This window comes from Protomyctophum bolini (assembly GCF_963924005.1).
Source record: "Protomyctophum bolini genome assembly, chromosome: 11".
Classification (NCBI taxonomy): Eukaryota; Metazoa; Chordata; class Actinopteri; order Myctophiformes; family Myctophidae; genus Protomyctophum; species Protomyctophum bolini.
The window spans coordinates 38,801,793-38,818,810 of record NC_137872.1 but is presented as its reverse complement, the minus strand read 5'-3'; the positions used below and the strand labels follow the sequence as shown (position 1 = coordinate 38,818,810).

The 17,018-nt window shown below is 36.5% G+C and overlaps 1 pseudogene across 1 annotated transcript in view; it reads right to left on the bottom strand.

The window, feature by feature from the left end:
- Nucleotides 1–14,271: 14,271 nt before the first annotated feature.
- Nucleotides 14,272–17,018, bottom strand: part of LOC308323461 (axin-2-like) — a 17,795-nt pseudogene continuing 15,048 nt past the window's right edge. The window contains exon 6 of the transcript XR_013966224.1: nt 14,272–17,018. This exon is cut by the window's right edge and continues 854 nt beyond it. The product of XR_013966224.1 is annotated as an axin-2-like (transcript).

Sequence of the window (17,018 nt, the reverse complement as noted above, 5' to 3'; positions counted from 1 at the left end):
ATATCGTACGGCATACTATAGCACGCCGTTTTTCATCATTTTTGAGGATTTTAAAAAAATGAAAAAATGAAAAAAAACGATGGGTTATAGCCCATGTTTTTGGAAATTTTGAAAAAAAAAGTTAGCCTCGTTTCTCATCATTTTGGACCATGGGCTATAGCCCATATCATACGGCATACTATAGCACGCCGTTTTTCATCATTTTAGAGGATTTTAAAAAAAAGAAAAAAAGAAAAAAATGATGGGTTATAGCCCATGTTTTTTGAAATTTTGAAAAAAAAAAGTTATCCTCGTTTTTTCATCATTTTGGACCATGGGCTATAGCCCATATCGTACGGCATACTATAGCACGCCGTTTTTCGTCATTTTTGAGGATTTGAAAAAAAAAAAATTTAAAAAAATGATGGGTTATAGCCCATGTTTTTTGAAAATTTGAAAAAAAATAGTTAGCCTCATTTCTCATCATTTTGGACCATGGGCTATAGCCCATATCGTACGGCATACTATAGCACGCCGTTTTTCATCATTTTTGAGGATTTGGAAAAAATGAAAAAAACGATGGGTTATAGCCCATGTTTTAATTTTGAAAAAAAAAAGTTATCCTCGTTTCTCATCATTTTGGACCATGGGCTATAGCCCATATCGTACGGCATACTATAGCACGCCGTTTTTCATCATTTTTGAGGATTTGAAAAAAAATAAAAAATGAAAAAAACGATGGGTTATAGCCCATGTTTTTTGAAATTTTGGAAAAAAAAGTTAGCCTCTTTTCTCATCATTTTGGACCATGGGCTATAGCCCATATCGTACAGCATACTATAGCACGCCGTTTTTCATCATTTTTGAGGATTTGAAAAAAATGAAAAAATGAAAAAAACGATGGGTTATAGCCCATGTTTTAATTTTGAAAAAAAAAAGTTATCCTCGTTTCTCATCATTTTGGACCAAGGGCTATAGCCCATATCGTACGGCATACTATAGCACGCCGTTTTTCATCATTTTTGAGGATTTGAAAAAAAATAAAAAATGAAAAAAACGATGGGTTATAGCCCATGTTTTTTGAAATTTTGGAAAAAAAAGTTAGCCTCTTTTCTCATCATTTTGGACCATGGGCTATAGCCCATATCGTACAGCATACTATAGCACGCCGTTTTTCATCATTTTTGAAAATTTGAAAAAAAAAGTTAGCCTCATTTCTCATCATTTTGGACCATGGGCTATAGCCCATATCGTACGGCATACTATAGCACGCCGTTTTTCATCATTTTTGAGGATTTGAAAAAAATGAAAAAATGAAAAAAACGATGGGTTATAGCCCATGTTTTTTGAAATTTTGAAAAAAAAAAGTTATCCTCGTTTCTCATCATTTTGGACCATGGGCTATAGCCCATATCGTACGGCATACTGTAGCACGCCGTTTTTCGTCATTTTTGAGGATTTGAAAAATAAAATAAAATAAAAAAATGATGGGTTATAGCCCATGTTTTTTGAAATTTTGGAAAAAAAAGTTATCCTTGTTTCTCATCATTTTGGACCATGGGCTATAGCCCATATCCTACGGCATACTATAGCACGCCGTTTTTCATCATTTTTGAGGATTTGAAAAAAATGAAAAAATGAAAAAAACGATGGGTTATAGCCCATGTTTTTTGAAAATTTGAAAAAAAAAGTTAGCCTCTTTTCTCATCATTTTGGACCATGGGCTATAGCCCATATCGTACGGCATACTATAGCACGCCGTTTTTCATCATTTTTGAGGATTTGAAAAAAATGAAAAAATGAAAAAAACGATGGGTTATAGCCCATGTTTTTTGAAATTTTGAAAAAAAAGGTTATCCTCGTTTCTCATCATTTTGGACCATGGGCTATAGCCCATATCGTACGGCATACTATAGCACGCCGTTTTTCATCATTTTTGAGGATTTGAAAAAATTAAAAAATTAAAAAAACGATGGGTTATAGCCCATGTTTTTTGAAATTTTGAAAAATAAAGTTACCCTCGTTTCTCATCATTTTGGACCATGGGCTATTGCCCATATCGTACGGCATACTATAGCACGCCGTTTTTCATAATTTCTGAGGATTTGAAAAAAATGAAAAAATGAAAAAAAACGATGGGTTATAGCCCATGTTTTTGGAAATTTTGAAAAAAAAAAAGTTAGCCTCGTTTCTCATCATTTTGGACCATGGGCTATAGCCCATATCATACGGCATACTATAGCACGCCGTTTTTCATCATTTTTGAGGATTTTAAAAAAAAAGAAAAAAAGAAAAAAATGATGGGTTATAGCCCATGTTTTTTGAAATTAAAAAAAAAAAAAGTTATCCTCGTTTCTCATCATTTTGGACCATGGGCTATAGCCCATATCGTACGGCATACTATAGCACGCCATTTTTCGTCATTTTTGAGGATTTGAAAAAAAAAGAAATTAAAAAAATGATGGGTTATAGCCCATGTTTTTTGAAAATTTGAAAAAAAAAGTTAGCCTCATTTCTCATCATTTTGGACCATGGGCTATAGCCCATATCGTACGGCATACTATAGCACGCCGTTTTTCATCATTTTTGAGGATTTGGAAAAAATGAAAAAAACGATGGGTTATAGCCCATGTTTTTTGAAATTTTGAAAAAAAAAAGTTATCCTCGTTTCTCATCATTTTGGACCATGGGCTATAGCCCATATCGTACGGCATACTATAGCACGCCGTTTTTCATCATTTTTGAGGATTTGAAAAAAATGAAAAAATGAAAAAAACGATGGGTTATAGCCCATGTTTTTTGAAATTTTGAAAAAAAAAAAGTTATCCTCGTTTCTCATCATTTTGGACCATGGGCTATAGCCCATATCGTACGGCATACTATAGCACGCCGTTTTTCATCATTTTTGAGGATTTGAAAAAAATGAAAAAATGAAAAAAACGATGGGTTATAGCCCATGTTTTTTGAAATTTTGAAAAAAAAGGTTATCCTCGTTTCTCATCATTTTGGACCATGGGCTATAGCCCATATCGTACGGCATACTATAGCACGCCGTTTTTCATCATTTTTGAGGATTTGAAAAAATTAAAAAATTAAAAAAACGATGGGTTATAGCCCATGTTTTTTGAAATTTTGAAAAATAAAGTTACCCTCGTTTCTCATCATTTTGGACCATGGGCTATTGCCCATATCGTACGGCATACTATAGCACGCCGTTTTTCATAATTTCTGAGGATTTGAAAAAAATGAAAAAATGAAAAAAAACGATGGGTTATAGCCCATGTTTTTGGAAATTTTGAAAAAAAAAAGTTAGCCTCGTTTCTCATCATTTTGGACCATGGGCTATAGCCCATATCATACGGCATACTATAGCACGCCGTTTTTCATCATTTTTGAGGATTTAAAAAAAAAAGAAAAAAAGAAAAAAATGATGGGTTATAGCCCATGTTTTTTTAAATTAAAAAAAAAAAAAGTTATCCTCGTTTCTCATCATTTTGGACCATGGGCTATAGCCCATATCGTACGGCATACTATAGCACGCCATTTTTCGTCATTTTTGAGGATTTGAAAAAAAAAGAAATTAAAAAAATGATGGGTTATAGCCCATGTTTTTTGAAAATTTGAAAAAAAAAGTTAGCCTCATTTCTCATCATTTTGGACCATGGGCTATAGCCCATATCGTACGGCATACTATAGCACGCCATTTTTCATCATTTTTGAGGATTTGGAAAAAATGAAAAAAACGATGGGTTATAGCCCATGTTTTTTGAAATTTTGAAAAAAAAAAGTTATCCTCGTTTCTCATCATTTTGGACCATGGGCTATAGCCCATATCGTACGGCATACTATAGCACGCCGTTTTTCATCATTTTTGAGGATTTGAAAAAAATGAAAAAATGAAAAAAACGATGGGTTATAGCCCATGTTTTTTGAAATTTTGAAAAAAAAAAGGTTATCCTCGTTTCTCATCATTTTGGACCATGGGCTATAGCCCATATCGTACGGCATACTATAGCACGCCGTTTTTCATCATTTTTGAGGATTTGAAAAAAATTTAAAAATTAAAAAAAACGATGGGTTATAGCCCATGTTTTTTGAAAATTTGAAAAAAAAAGTTAGCCTCATTTCTCATCATTTTATGACCATGGGCTATAGCCCATATCGTACGGCATACTATAGCACGCCGTTTTTCATAATTTTTGAGGATTTGAAAAAAATAAAAAAATTAAAAAAAATGATGGGTTATAGCCCATGTTTTTTGAAAATTTGAAAAAAAAAGTTAGCCTCATTTCTCATCATTTTGGACCATGGGCTATAGCCCATATCGTACGGCATACTATAGCACGCCGTTTTTCATCATTTTTGAGGATTTGGAAAAAATGAAAAAAACGATGGGTTATAGCCCATGTTTTTTGAAATTTTGAAAAAAAAAAGTTATCCTCGTTTCTCATCATTTTGGACCATGGGCTATAGCCCATATCGTACGGCATACTATAGCACGCCGTTTTTCATCATTTTTGAGGATTTGAAAAAATTAAAAAATTAAAAAAACGATGGGTTATAGCCCATGTTTTTTGAAATTTTGAAAAATAAAGTTACCCTCGTTTCTCATCATTTTGGACCATGGGCTATTGCCCATATCGTACGGCATACTATAGCACGCCGTTTTTCATAATTTCTGAGGATTTGAAAAAAATGAAAAAATGAAAAAAAACGATGGGTTATAGCCCATGTTTTTGGAAATTTTGAAAAAAAAAAGTTAGCCTCGTTTCTCATCATTTTGGACCATGGGCTATAGCCCATATCATACGGCATACTATAGCACGCCGTTTTTCATCATTTTTGAGGATTTAAAAAAAAAAGAAAAAAAGAAAAAAATGATGGGTTATAGCCCATGTTTTTTGAAATTAAAAAAAAAAAAAGTTATCCTCGTTTCTCATCATTTTGGACCATGGGCTATAGCCCATATCGTACGGCATACTATAGCACGCCATTTTTCGTCATTTTTGAGGATTTGAAAAAAAAAGAAATTAAAAAAATGATGGGTTATAGCCCATGTTTTTTGAAAATTTGAAAAAAAAAGTTAGCCTCATTTCTCATCATTTTGGACCATGGGCTATAGCCCATATCGTACGGCATACTATAGCACGCCGTTTTTCATCATTTTTGAGGATTTGGAAAAAATGAAAAAAACGATGGGTTATAGCCCATGTTTTTTGAAATTTTGAAAAAAAAAAGTTATCCTCGTTTCTCATCATTTTGGACCATGGGCTATAGCCCATATCGTACGGCATACTATAGCACGCCGTTTTTCATCATTTTTGAGGATTTGAAAAAAATGAAAAAATGAAAAAAACGATGGGTTATAGCCCATGTTTTTTGAAATTTTGAAAAAAAAAAGGTTATCCTCGTTTCTCATCATTTTGGACCATGGGCTATAGCCCATATCGTACGGCATACTATAGCACGCCGTTTTTCATCATTTTTGAGGATTTGAAAAAAATTTAAAAATTAAAAAAAACGATGGGTTATAGCCCATGTTTTTTGAAAATTTGAAAAAAAAAGTTAGCCTCATTTCTCATCATTTTATGACCATGGGCTATAGCCCATATCGTACGGCATACTATAGCACGCCGTTTTTCATAATTTTTGAGGATTTGAAAAAAATTAAAAAATTAAAAAAAATGATGGGTTATAGCCCATGTTTTTTGAAAATTTGAAAAAAAAAGTTAGCCTCATTTCTCATCATTTTGGACCATGGGCTATAGCCCATATCGTACGGCATACTATAGCACGCCGTTTTTCATCATTTTTGAGGATTTGGAAAAAATGAAAAAAACGATGGGTTATAGCCCATGTTTTTTGAAATTTTGAAAAAAAAAAGTTATCCTCGTTTCTCATCATTTTGGACCATGGGCTATAGCCCATATCGTACGGCATACTATAGCACGCCGTTTTTCATCATTTTTGAGGATTTGAAAAAAATGAAAAAATGAAAAAAACGATGGGTTATAGCCCATGTTTTTTGAAATTTTGAAAAAAAAAAGTTATCCTCGTTTCTCATCATTTTGGACCATGGGCTATAGCCCATATCGTACGGCATACTATAGCACGCCGTTTTTCATCATTTTTGAGGATTTGAAAAAAATTAAAAAATTAAAAAAAACGATGGGTTATAGCCCATGTTTTTTGAAAATTTGAAAAAAAAAGTTAGCCTCATTTCTCATCATTTTATGACCATGGGCTATAGCCCATATCGTACGGCATACTATAGCACGCCGTTTTTCATAATTTTTGAGGATTTGAAAAAAAATTAAAAATTAAAAAAAACGATGGGTTATAGCCCATGTTTTTTGAAATTTTGAAAAAAAAGGTTATCCTCGTTTCTCATCATTTTGGACCATGGGCTATAGCCCATATCGTACGGCATACTATAGCACGCCGTTTTTCATCATTTTTGAGGATTTGAAAAAAATGAAAAAATGAAAAAAACGATGGGTTATAGCCCATGTTTTTTGAAATTTTGAAAAAAAAAGTTAGCCTCTTTTCTCATCATTTTGGACCATGGGCTATAGCCCATATCGTACGGCATACTATAGCACGCCGTTTTTCATCATTTTTGAGGATTTGAAAAAAATGAAAAAATGAAAAAAACGATGGGTTATAGCCCATGTTTTTTGAAAATTTGAAAAAAAAAGTTACCCTCATTTCTCATCATTTTGGACCATGGGCTATAGCCCATATCGTACGGCATACTATAGCACGCCGTTTTTCATCATTTTTGAGGATTTGAAAAAAATGAAAAAATGAAAAAAACGATGGGTTATAGCCCATGTTTTTTGAAATTTTGAAAAAAAAAGTTAGCCTCTTTTCTCATCATTTTGGACCATGGGCTATAGCCCATATCGTACAGCATACTATAGCACGCCGTTTTTCATCATTTTTGAGGATTTGAAAAAAATGAAAAAATGAAAAAAACGATGGGTTATAGCCCATGTTTTTTGAAAATTTGAAAAAAAAAGTTAGCCTCATTTCTCATCATTTTGGACCATGGGCTATAGCCCATATCGTACGGCATACTATAGCACGCCGTTTTTCATCATTTTTGAGGATTTGAAAAAAATGAAAAAATGAAAAAAACGATGGGTTATAGCCCATGTTTTTTGAAAATTTGAAAAAAAAAGTTAGCCTCATTTCTCATCATTTTGGACCATGGGCTATAGCCCATATCGTACGGCATACTATAGCACGCCGTTTTTCATCATTTTTGAGGATTTGAAAAAAATGAAAAAATGAAAAAAACGATGGGTTATAGCCCATGTTTTTTGAAATTTTGAAAAAAAAGGTTATCCTCGTTTCTCATCATTTTGGACCATGGGCTATAGCCCATATCGTACGGCATACTATAGCACGCCGTTTTTCATCATTTTTGAGGATTTGAAAAAAATGAAAAAATGAAAAAAACGATGGGTTATAGCCCATGTTTTTTGAAATTTTGAAATAAAAAGTTAGCCTCTTTTCTCATCATTTTGGACCATGGGCTATAGCCCATATCGTACGGCATACTATAGCACGCCGTTTTTCATCATTTTTGAGGATTTGAAAAAAATGAAAAAATGAAAAAAACGATGGGTTATAGCCCATGTTTTTTGAAAATTTGAAAAAAAAAGTTACCCTCATTTCTCATCATTTTGGACCATGGGCTATAGCCCATATCGTACGGCATACTATAGCACGCCATTTTTCATCATTTTTGAGGATTTGAAAAAAATGAAAAAATGAAAAAAACGATGGGTTATAGCCCATGTTTTTTGAAATTTTGAAAAAAAAAAGTTAGCCTCTTTTCTCATCATTTTGGACCATGGGCTATAGCCCATATCGTACAGCATACTATAGCACGCCGTTTTTCATCATTTTTGAGGATTTGAAAAAAATGAAAAAATGAAAAAAACGATGGGTTATAGCCCATGTTTTTTGAAAATTTGAAAAAAAAAGTTAGCCTCATTTCTCATCATTTTGGACCATGGGCTATAGCCCATATCGTACGGCATACTATAGCACGCCGTTTTTCATCATTTTTGAGGATTTGAAAAAAATGAAAAAATGAAAAAAACGATGGGTTATAGCCCATGTTTTTTGAAATTTTGAAAAAAAAGGTTATCCTCGTTTCTCATCATTTTGGACCATGGGCTATAGCCCATATCGTACGGCATACTATAGCACGCCGTTTTTCATCATTTTTGAGGATTTGAAAAAAATGAAAAAATGAAAAAAACGATGGGTTATAGCCCATGTTTTTTGAAATTTTGAAAAATAAAGTTAGCCTCTTTTCTCATCATTTTGGACCATGGGCTATAGCCCATATCGTACGGCATACTATAGCACGCCGTTTTTCATCATTTTTGAGGATTTGAAAAAAATGAAAAAATGAAAAAAACGATGGGTTATAGCCCATGTTTTTTGAAATTTTGAAAAAAAAAGTTAGCCTCTTTTCTCATCATTTTGGACCATGGGCTATAGCCCATATCGTACGGCATACTATAGCACGCCGTTTTTCATAATTTTTGAGGATTTGAAAAAAATGAAAAAATGAAAAAAACGATGGGTTATAGCCCATGTTTTTTGAAAATGTGAAAAAAAAGTTAGCCTCATTTCTCATCATTTTGGACCTTGGGCTATAGCCCATATCGTACGGCATACTATAGCACGCCATTTTTCATCATTTTTGAGGATTTGAAAAAAATGAAAAAATGAAAAAAACGATGGGTTATAGCCCATGTTTTTTGAAATTTTGAAAAAAAAAGTTAGCCTCTTTTCTCATCATTTTGGACCATGGGCTATAGCCCATATCGTACGGCATACTATAGCACGCCGTTTTTCATCATTTTTGAGGATTTGAAAAAAATGAAAAAATGAAAAAAACGATGGGTTATAGCCCATGTTTTTTGAAAATTTGAAAAAAAAAGTTAGCCTCATTTCTCATCATTTTGGACCATGGGCTATAGCCCATATCGTACGGCATACTATAGCACGCCATTTTTCATCATTTTTGAGGATTTGAAAAAAATGAAAAAATGAAAAAAACGATGGGTTATAGCCCATGTTTTTTGAAATTTTGAAAAAAAAAGTTAGCCTCTTTTCTCATCATTTTGGACCATGGGCTATAGCCCATATCGTACGGCATACTATAGCACGCCGTTTTTCATAATTTTTGAGGATTTGAAAAAAATGAAAAAATGAAAAAAAGGATGGGTTATAGCCCATGTTTTTTGAAAATTTGAAAAAAAAAGTTAGCCTCATTTCTCATCATTTTGGACCTTGGGCTATAGCCCATATCGTACGGCATACTATAGCACGCCATTTTTCATCATTTTTGAGGATTTGAAAAAAATGAAAAAATGAAAAAAACGATGGGTTATAGCCCATGTTTTTTGAAATTTTGAAAAAAAAAGTTAGCCTCTTTTCTCATCATTTTGGACCATGGGCTATAGCCCATATCGTACGGCATACTATAGCACGCCGTTTTTCATCATTTTTGAGGATTTGAAAAAAATGAAAAAATGAAAAAAACGATGGGTTATAGCCCATGTTTTTTGAAAATTTGAAAAAAAAAGTTAGCCTCATTTCTCATCATTTTGGACCATGGGCTATAGCCCATATCGTACGGCATACTATAGCACGCCATTTTTCATCATTTTTGAGGATTTGAAAAAAATGAAAAAATGAAAAAAACGATGGGTTATAGCCCATGTTTTTTGAAATTTAGAAAAAAAAAGTTAGCCTCTTTTCTCATCATTTTGGACCATGGGCTATAGCCCATATCGTACGGCATACTATAGCACGCCGTTTTTCATCATTTTTGAGGATTTGAAAAAAATGAAAAAATGAAAAAAACGATGGGTTATAGCCCATGTTTTTTGAAATTTTGAAAAAAAAGGTTATCCTCGTTTCTCATCATTTTGCACCATGGGCTATAGCCCATATCATACGGCATACTATAGCACGCCGTTTTTCATGATTTTTGAGGATTTGAAAAAAAAAAAAAAAAAAAAAAATGATGGGTTATAGCCCATGTTTTTTGAAATTTTGAAAAAAAAAGTTATCCTTGTTTCTCATCATTTTGGACCATGGGCTATAGCCCATATCCTACGGCATACTATAGCACGCCGTTTTTCATCATTTTTGAGGATTTGAAAATAATGAAAAAAACGATGGGTTATAGCCCATGTTTTTTGAAATTTTGAAACAACCAAAAGTGTCAAATAATGGTTAGAAGCTATTTTTCAACAGCCAAAAGTGTCAAATAATGGTTAGAATTTTCAACAACCAAAAGTTTCAAATAATGGTTAGAGAAAGTTTAAAAAATCAAAGCAAATACAGGTAATTCGAAAATGTTATTTTTGTACTTTTGTGTTTCTCTTCTTTATATATTACTTTACTGTTGAAATGTATAATTTACATTTCAACGAAAGGACCTGTAAATGACAACACAAAAACTAAGGCACTGGTGTCGTACTTCTGGTTTACCGGAACGGGGTGCAACTCCCTGCAGTGCCCTGCTCAATTTGTTGTATTTACATGGTTCATTGGTCCATAGCACAAACTTTGGCATGCTACTAGTCCTACATACTTAAACCTAGCAACCCCATTATAGCCTACTTAGGTTCATCGTAGGGTGGACATGTTTGCCTGAAGAGGAATCTTTGAAATGTGTCATAGTTTTAGAAATATAGTGCTTTCAAATTTGAGACATTTAACATGGGGCTCAATGGCAGCTTTATAGGCACTCAAAAATCACATTCACCTAGAAACTCCATTCACACTTTTTATTATTCAGCTTACTGTGGAGACACATGCTGGAAGTTTTTACTTTGAAATGTTTTGTAGTTTCTGAGTTATTTAACTTAAACGCCCAATGCATTCTCTATGGCAATAGCACAAACTTTGGCATGCTACTAGTCCTACATACTTAAACCTACCAACCCCATTCTAGCCTACTTAGGTTCATTTTAGGGTGGACATGTTTGCCTGAAATTCTTTTTCAAATCCTCAAAAATGATGAAAAACGGCGTGCTATAGTATGCCGTACGATATGGGCTATATTTCTTTTGTTCTTCTGTAAACTCATAAAGGTTTTCACACAGTGAGATCAGCCAAAGAGTCTTCAGTACCTCATTTGAACTGCCTAAATCCAGGATTGAACCCAGGACCGATCTTTAAATCTTTAGTCTAATGCTCTACCAACTGCACTATTTCAGGTTGTAAGTGTCACATCCAGAATATATTTTTCAATTGATTGTTAGTTCTTAAACAAAAAAACGTTTTTCATCCAGTGAGATCAGCCTAAGAGTCATAGGATTTTCTGTACCTAATTTCAACTGCCGAAAGCCAGGATTGAACAGGGACCTTCAGATCTTTAGTCTAATGCAGTGATACTCAACCTCAGGCCCGCGGGCCACATCAGGCCCGCGGGACCATTATGACTGGCCCACCAATGAAAATCTAAAAAAAAGAAGAAAAAAAAATCTGGAAAATGAAATAAAAATAAATAAATCTGAATGAAGTTATCTTTAATTACATTATTATAAGTAATACTATTAGAGTTGTACTATTACTCGAACGAAAATAAAAGCTTGGGGGGGGGGGAGATGCAATGCAAATGAAAGACATATACTGTGTATCCCTATTCCCTGACATAATTTTATAGCTAAACGGACAGAATTCTATTTTATTTGAATGATGAAACCCAGCTGCCATTAATAGTTGGAAATGGAAATGGAAATTGCGGAAATTGCGGAAATGGAAATTGCGGAAATTGCGGAAATTGCGGAAATGGTGGAAATGGAAATTGCGGAAATGCGGAAATGGAAATTGCGGAAATTGTGGAAATTTTGGAAATGGTAATTGCGGAAATGGTGGAAATGGAAATGGCAATTGCGGAAATGGAAATTGAGGAAATTGCTCTTCACTTATAGCTATCTATTTTCAGGTAGATTGTTTTATTTTACTCAGTCAGCCATATCACTACTCTTTTTTTTTCATGAAAAAGGTCATAGCTGGGTAATTTATTTTCAGGCAAATTGTGTTTATTGTATTTTATTTTACTCAGCCATAACAATTTATTTTCTGTTAACCAACTTGCTGGCTGGCAGGCAGGCAGACAGCTACTCATAGACAGGCAGACAGACAGACAACTACTCATGGAGAATTGGACAGGCAGGCAGTCAGACAGCTACTCATGGAGAATTGGACAGGCAGGCAGACAGCTACTCATGGACAATTGGACAGGCAGGCAGGCAGACAGCTACTCATAGACAGACAGACAGCTACTCATGGACAATTGGACAGGCAGGAAGGCAGACAGCTACTCATAGACAGGCAGACAGACAGCTACTCATGGACAATTAGGCAGGCAGGCAGACAGCTACTCATATCTACTGGCCCCTGGCCCCTTGCCATTTTTGTAATGTGGCCCACAGGTAAATCTATTTGAGTATCCCTGGTCTAATGCTCTACCAACTGCACTATTTCGGCTTGTAAGTGTCACATCCAGAATATATTTTTCCAATTGATTGTTAGTTCTTCTTTTTTTCTCCAAAAATTCATAAAACGATGGGCTATAACCCAACCTTTTTTTTTTTTTTAATCCTCAAAAATGATGGGTTATAGCCCATAGTTTTTTTTAACTTTTGGAGAAAAATCCTCCGCAATCCTCCGCAACACTCCACAATTTGGAGAAAAATCGTCCGCAATCCTCCCCAACACTCCGCAATTTGCTATTTTTTTAAAAAAAATCCTCAAAAATGATGGGTTATAGCCCATCGTTTTTTGAATTTTTGTAGAAAAATCCTCTGCAATCCTCCGCAACACTCCGCAATTTTGAGAAAAATCCTCCGCAATCCTCCGCAACAATCCGCAATTTGCTATTTTTTTTTTCAAATCCTCAAAAATGATGGGTTATAGCCCATAGTTTTTTTAACTTTTGGAGAAAAATCCTCCGCAATCCTCCGCAACACTCCGAAATTTGGAGAAAAATCCTACACAATCCTCCGCAACACTCCGCAATTTGCTATTTTTTTTTCAAATCCTCAAAAATGATGGGTTATAACGCATCGTTTTTTGTATTTTTGGAGAAAAATCCTCTGCAATCCTCCACAACACTCCGCAATTTGGAGAAAAATCCTCCGCAATCCTCCGCAATGTAGAAGTATAAAAGTACAGCAAATTGTACCGGGGAAATGTCACTTCAGAACATTGAGAACTTGGGTAAATGTACTTTAAACTTTTACAACACTGTCTTTATATTGGTTTTGGAGATAGCCTATAATCTCGCAGACCTTTGATCTGTGCTATGGCATTATGTCACAGTCACACAGGTGTGTACCATGACATCATCATACGGTACGCTACTCACAGCAGGTCGCCAAGTCGACTCGGTGGCAGCTGTCGCAGCTTTATTCCCACACATGATGAGCTAATTAATTGGAACACACAGTTGATTGGTAATAACACTGTGAAGGATGCAGCATGCAGTCTGGCTCATCAATGTTCATTTGGATGTATCTAAAGCTGACGCTTATTAGGTTCAAATTGGCCACAGGAGGACAAATGTGTAACAGAGTGAAATTAAATTATGGCACGTTCATACTGTAGCGAAGTCATAACTCATTAACTATCACACACCCACAGACACACACACGCACGCACACACACACACACACACACACACACACACACACACACACACACAGGCGTGTGCACGGGCGCACACATGTGCACACACACACACACACACACACACACACACACGAGAGCGCACACACACGCAGCAACGCGTGCAGGCTCAGATATATGAATTAATGCAGCATCATTTTAATTTCCATCAGGGACCAAATTAAGAGCTGATAATGGATGCAAATTTGCCTGGAAATGTTCTCACAGCGTCCAGTGAGCAGTGTGGACTCTGTGGATAGCAATTCTGTTCCGTTTCTGGCTGCTCATAACACTATACCCCACTGACTGCCACATACAGTAGAAGCACACACACACACACACACACACACACACACACACACACACGCATGCTTCTATTACTATTACTATAGCCTGTGCAGCATTCTTTTTCCTTAGCAGATCTATAGAAGCTTGTAGATCTGCTATTTTTTGGCTGAAGTTCTCCTCAGAACAGGGATGCCGCATGTGGTTAATGTAAAAGAAAATCCTATCACACAAAGATCGCAGTCACACACACAAACCTGCATGCACAGATAAAACAAAGCAAACGGAAGCCACTTGAGTTTCATTTGAAAAATATAACATTTTAATAAAAGGCTACATCTTATTTTTTTCCATAATTACAATAATTAAAGTACCGAGGCATCCGTCCCATAATAATAACGTAGTAGCTCTATATGTGACGCATAATTTACAAGTTTGTGGAAACCCAAGAAGCCATGAAAAATATTAGAAAACATAAACATGGATAAACGGATACTAAAAAAAGGCATATTAAAAATATCTCATTTAGTCATTTTCTTTTCCTCGACGTTATTAAGGCCCCTTGTGATAACCAAGGGATAAATAGGACCCTGTAAAACTGGGTAAAACACGGCATACTAGAGGCATCCATGTAGGCACAGCTACTGTACTCAATAAAAACACTATGGCGATATAGTGTATATATCTTCTCATCTGCGGGGGTCGTCCATATAGAGCGGGCGTATACAATGCACGTTAAAACAGCGGTTATTCCCAAACCTTGGGAGCTTGAGACCCAAAAGAGAAATCAGACGTTGTTTTTGCCCCGGCCCCGGTGGACCCAAACCAGTGAAAATAGCAGACCTTTACAAGCTCATAACGACAGCACGACGTGTATCAGAGCTTGTGTATCGGATATTTTCACTATAACTTCTTAAACATTTCTTGTATTATTCATTGACTGAAAAAAGGAAATCGAGCATGCACATCCCACTCTAGCCCAGGTGCTGCTGGACAAAATGGCATGTATAGGCCTACAAGAGAAAGGAATAGAGTCCGCAACACTCTGGTAAGGAATAACTCACCTCCACTGGTTTATATTCATTCAAGATCCCAGTGATCGAAATGTTGAATTAATAAACCTGCGAGGCTGGGTTATTCCTTAACCAGTGTTGCGGTACTCTATTTCACGCCCCTCTTGATGCCATGACGACACGACAGCGAGGATATTCCAAAATAGCCGATCTACAAGCTCACAACAATGCAGTGTGATATGAGCTTGTGGTTTGGCACATTTTCGAACGTTTGTGTTTTTTTGATAATAGGGCTTAAGTGGTTAAAATGAAATACAAACAAAAATGTGTTCATGGGCATGGGACCCATAGCTCTCACATTGGGGGGGGGGGGGGTCGGGGGTCTAGTAATCATTTTGGGGGATACGATATGGTGCACATACACACACTGCAGAGTCTGTGGTGTTTGGTATAGTAGCCTCGCATAGCGATGCTAATATCACGGCGTGGATATTATATAGTCTCGTTCCTCTCAGTATTAGCTTTTCTTTTTTTTTCTCGCAAATGTCCCGCCCCATATTTTAATACCGGGCCCTGGTTGGGGCCGGTATTAAAATATGGACTTAATCTGCCTGGCTGGGGCAATACTATATATTATGCATTGCATTGGCAGAGGCAGATGGAGGCGTGGCTATACGCGAGGCTAGGTCGGTATAGAACATGGTAATGTTTGTGCCAGGTTATGGGTGTAAAATACCAAAAGCACATGTTGGGGACTTGGAGGAGGTTTCGGTGGTGGGGGTGGTGACCATGTCCTGCCTAGGTGGGGAGGGTTGTTCAGGGTATTTGTGCGATGTCTGCGCCACGGAAACAAAAGGCACTAAAGACGCGACAGACCGCTTGCAAGGCGAGCTGGGTTAAGAGACCTCGGGGGTCGACGGAGTGCGGGCTACGCTGAACATTAACAGCGCTTTACACGGGTACAGGCATAAGTTCCGACATACTAACATTCCGACAGTCATTAGACCGACACTCATAGGCTACCCCAAACTAACCCTAACCGCAAGCAACACACGACGCAACGAATGTCGGACCAACGAATGTCGGGGAGCAACGTGGTTGTTTTGCGCATGTCGGACTTTTGGCGTGTGGGATAAGCGTGCTGCACACTCCGTTCTACACGTTTACACTGGAGTCGTTGTTGTTGGGACGGTAATAATGTCTGACCAGGATTAGAACTCTGAAAACACACTCTTATATCAAGGCCTTCTCTTACTTTTTACCGTAGCCGTTTTGTTTGAATTGATCGATGTTGCCGTCGTTGTTTTACCTCGCTGCGCCGTGTGTCGTCTGGCCCCCCCGTCGTCATCACGTTTTGGAAAGCGCTTTTTTAGAAGAGTATTATTATTATTATTTATTACTCATGACTCTGAAGTACTGAGCTCTCTCTCAAACAACAGGGATCTCACTCCGGGGGGGTTAAGAGCTATATAGCCGTCTGCTAAATGCATTATACATTGAAAAGAAAAAATATATATAATATATCTTGATGTCCGTCCTTTGTATTTTGGAACACGGAGAACGTTCCTCCTTAATTCTCCAAGCAGCTTGTCCAATAGAAGGACAGAGGGGGTGGGGTTTGGGCGGAGGGGAGGGGAGGGGAGGGGTTAGAAGGGACATGTTCAATAAATAGCGAATATAAATCTTTTACTAGCAACACGAGCATCATAATACAACGCAATGTACATGTATATATCTGTGCAGACATAGTGTGTGAGCGTGTGTGTGTCGTAGTGCGTGTGCGTGCGTGTGTGTGTGTGTGTGTGTGTGTGTGTGTGTGTGTGTGTGTGTGTGTGTGCGTGTGTGTGCGTGTGTGCGTGTGTGTGTAGTGGGAAACTGGCACAGAGGCTGAGGGTGCTACGGGTGCCAATTCTGAGCTTTCCAGCCCCTCCGCTGCCCCCCCCCACCCCCCCCCATTCCCCTACTACGTATGAGTGGTCATTCACCTAGAATCTCTCTAGAAACATTCAATGTCCGTGGGAAAAAAAA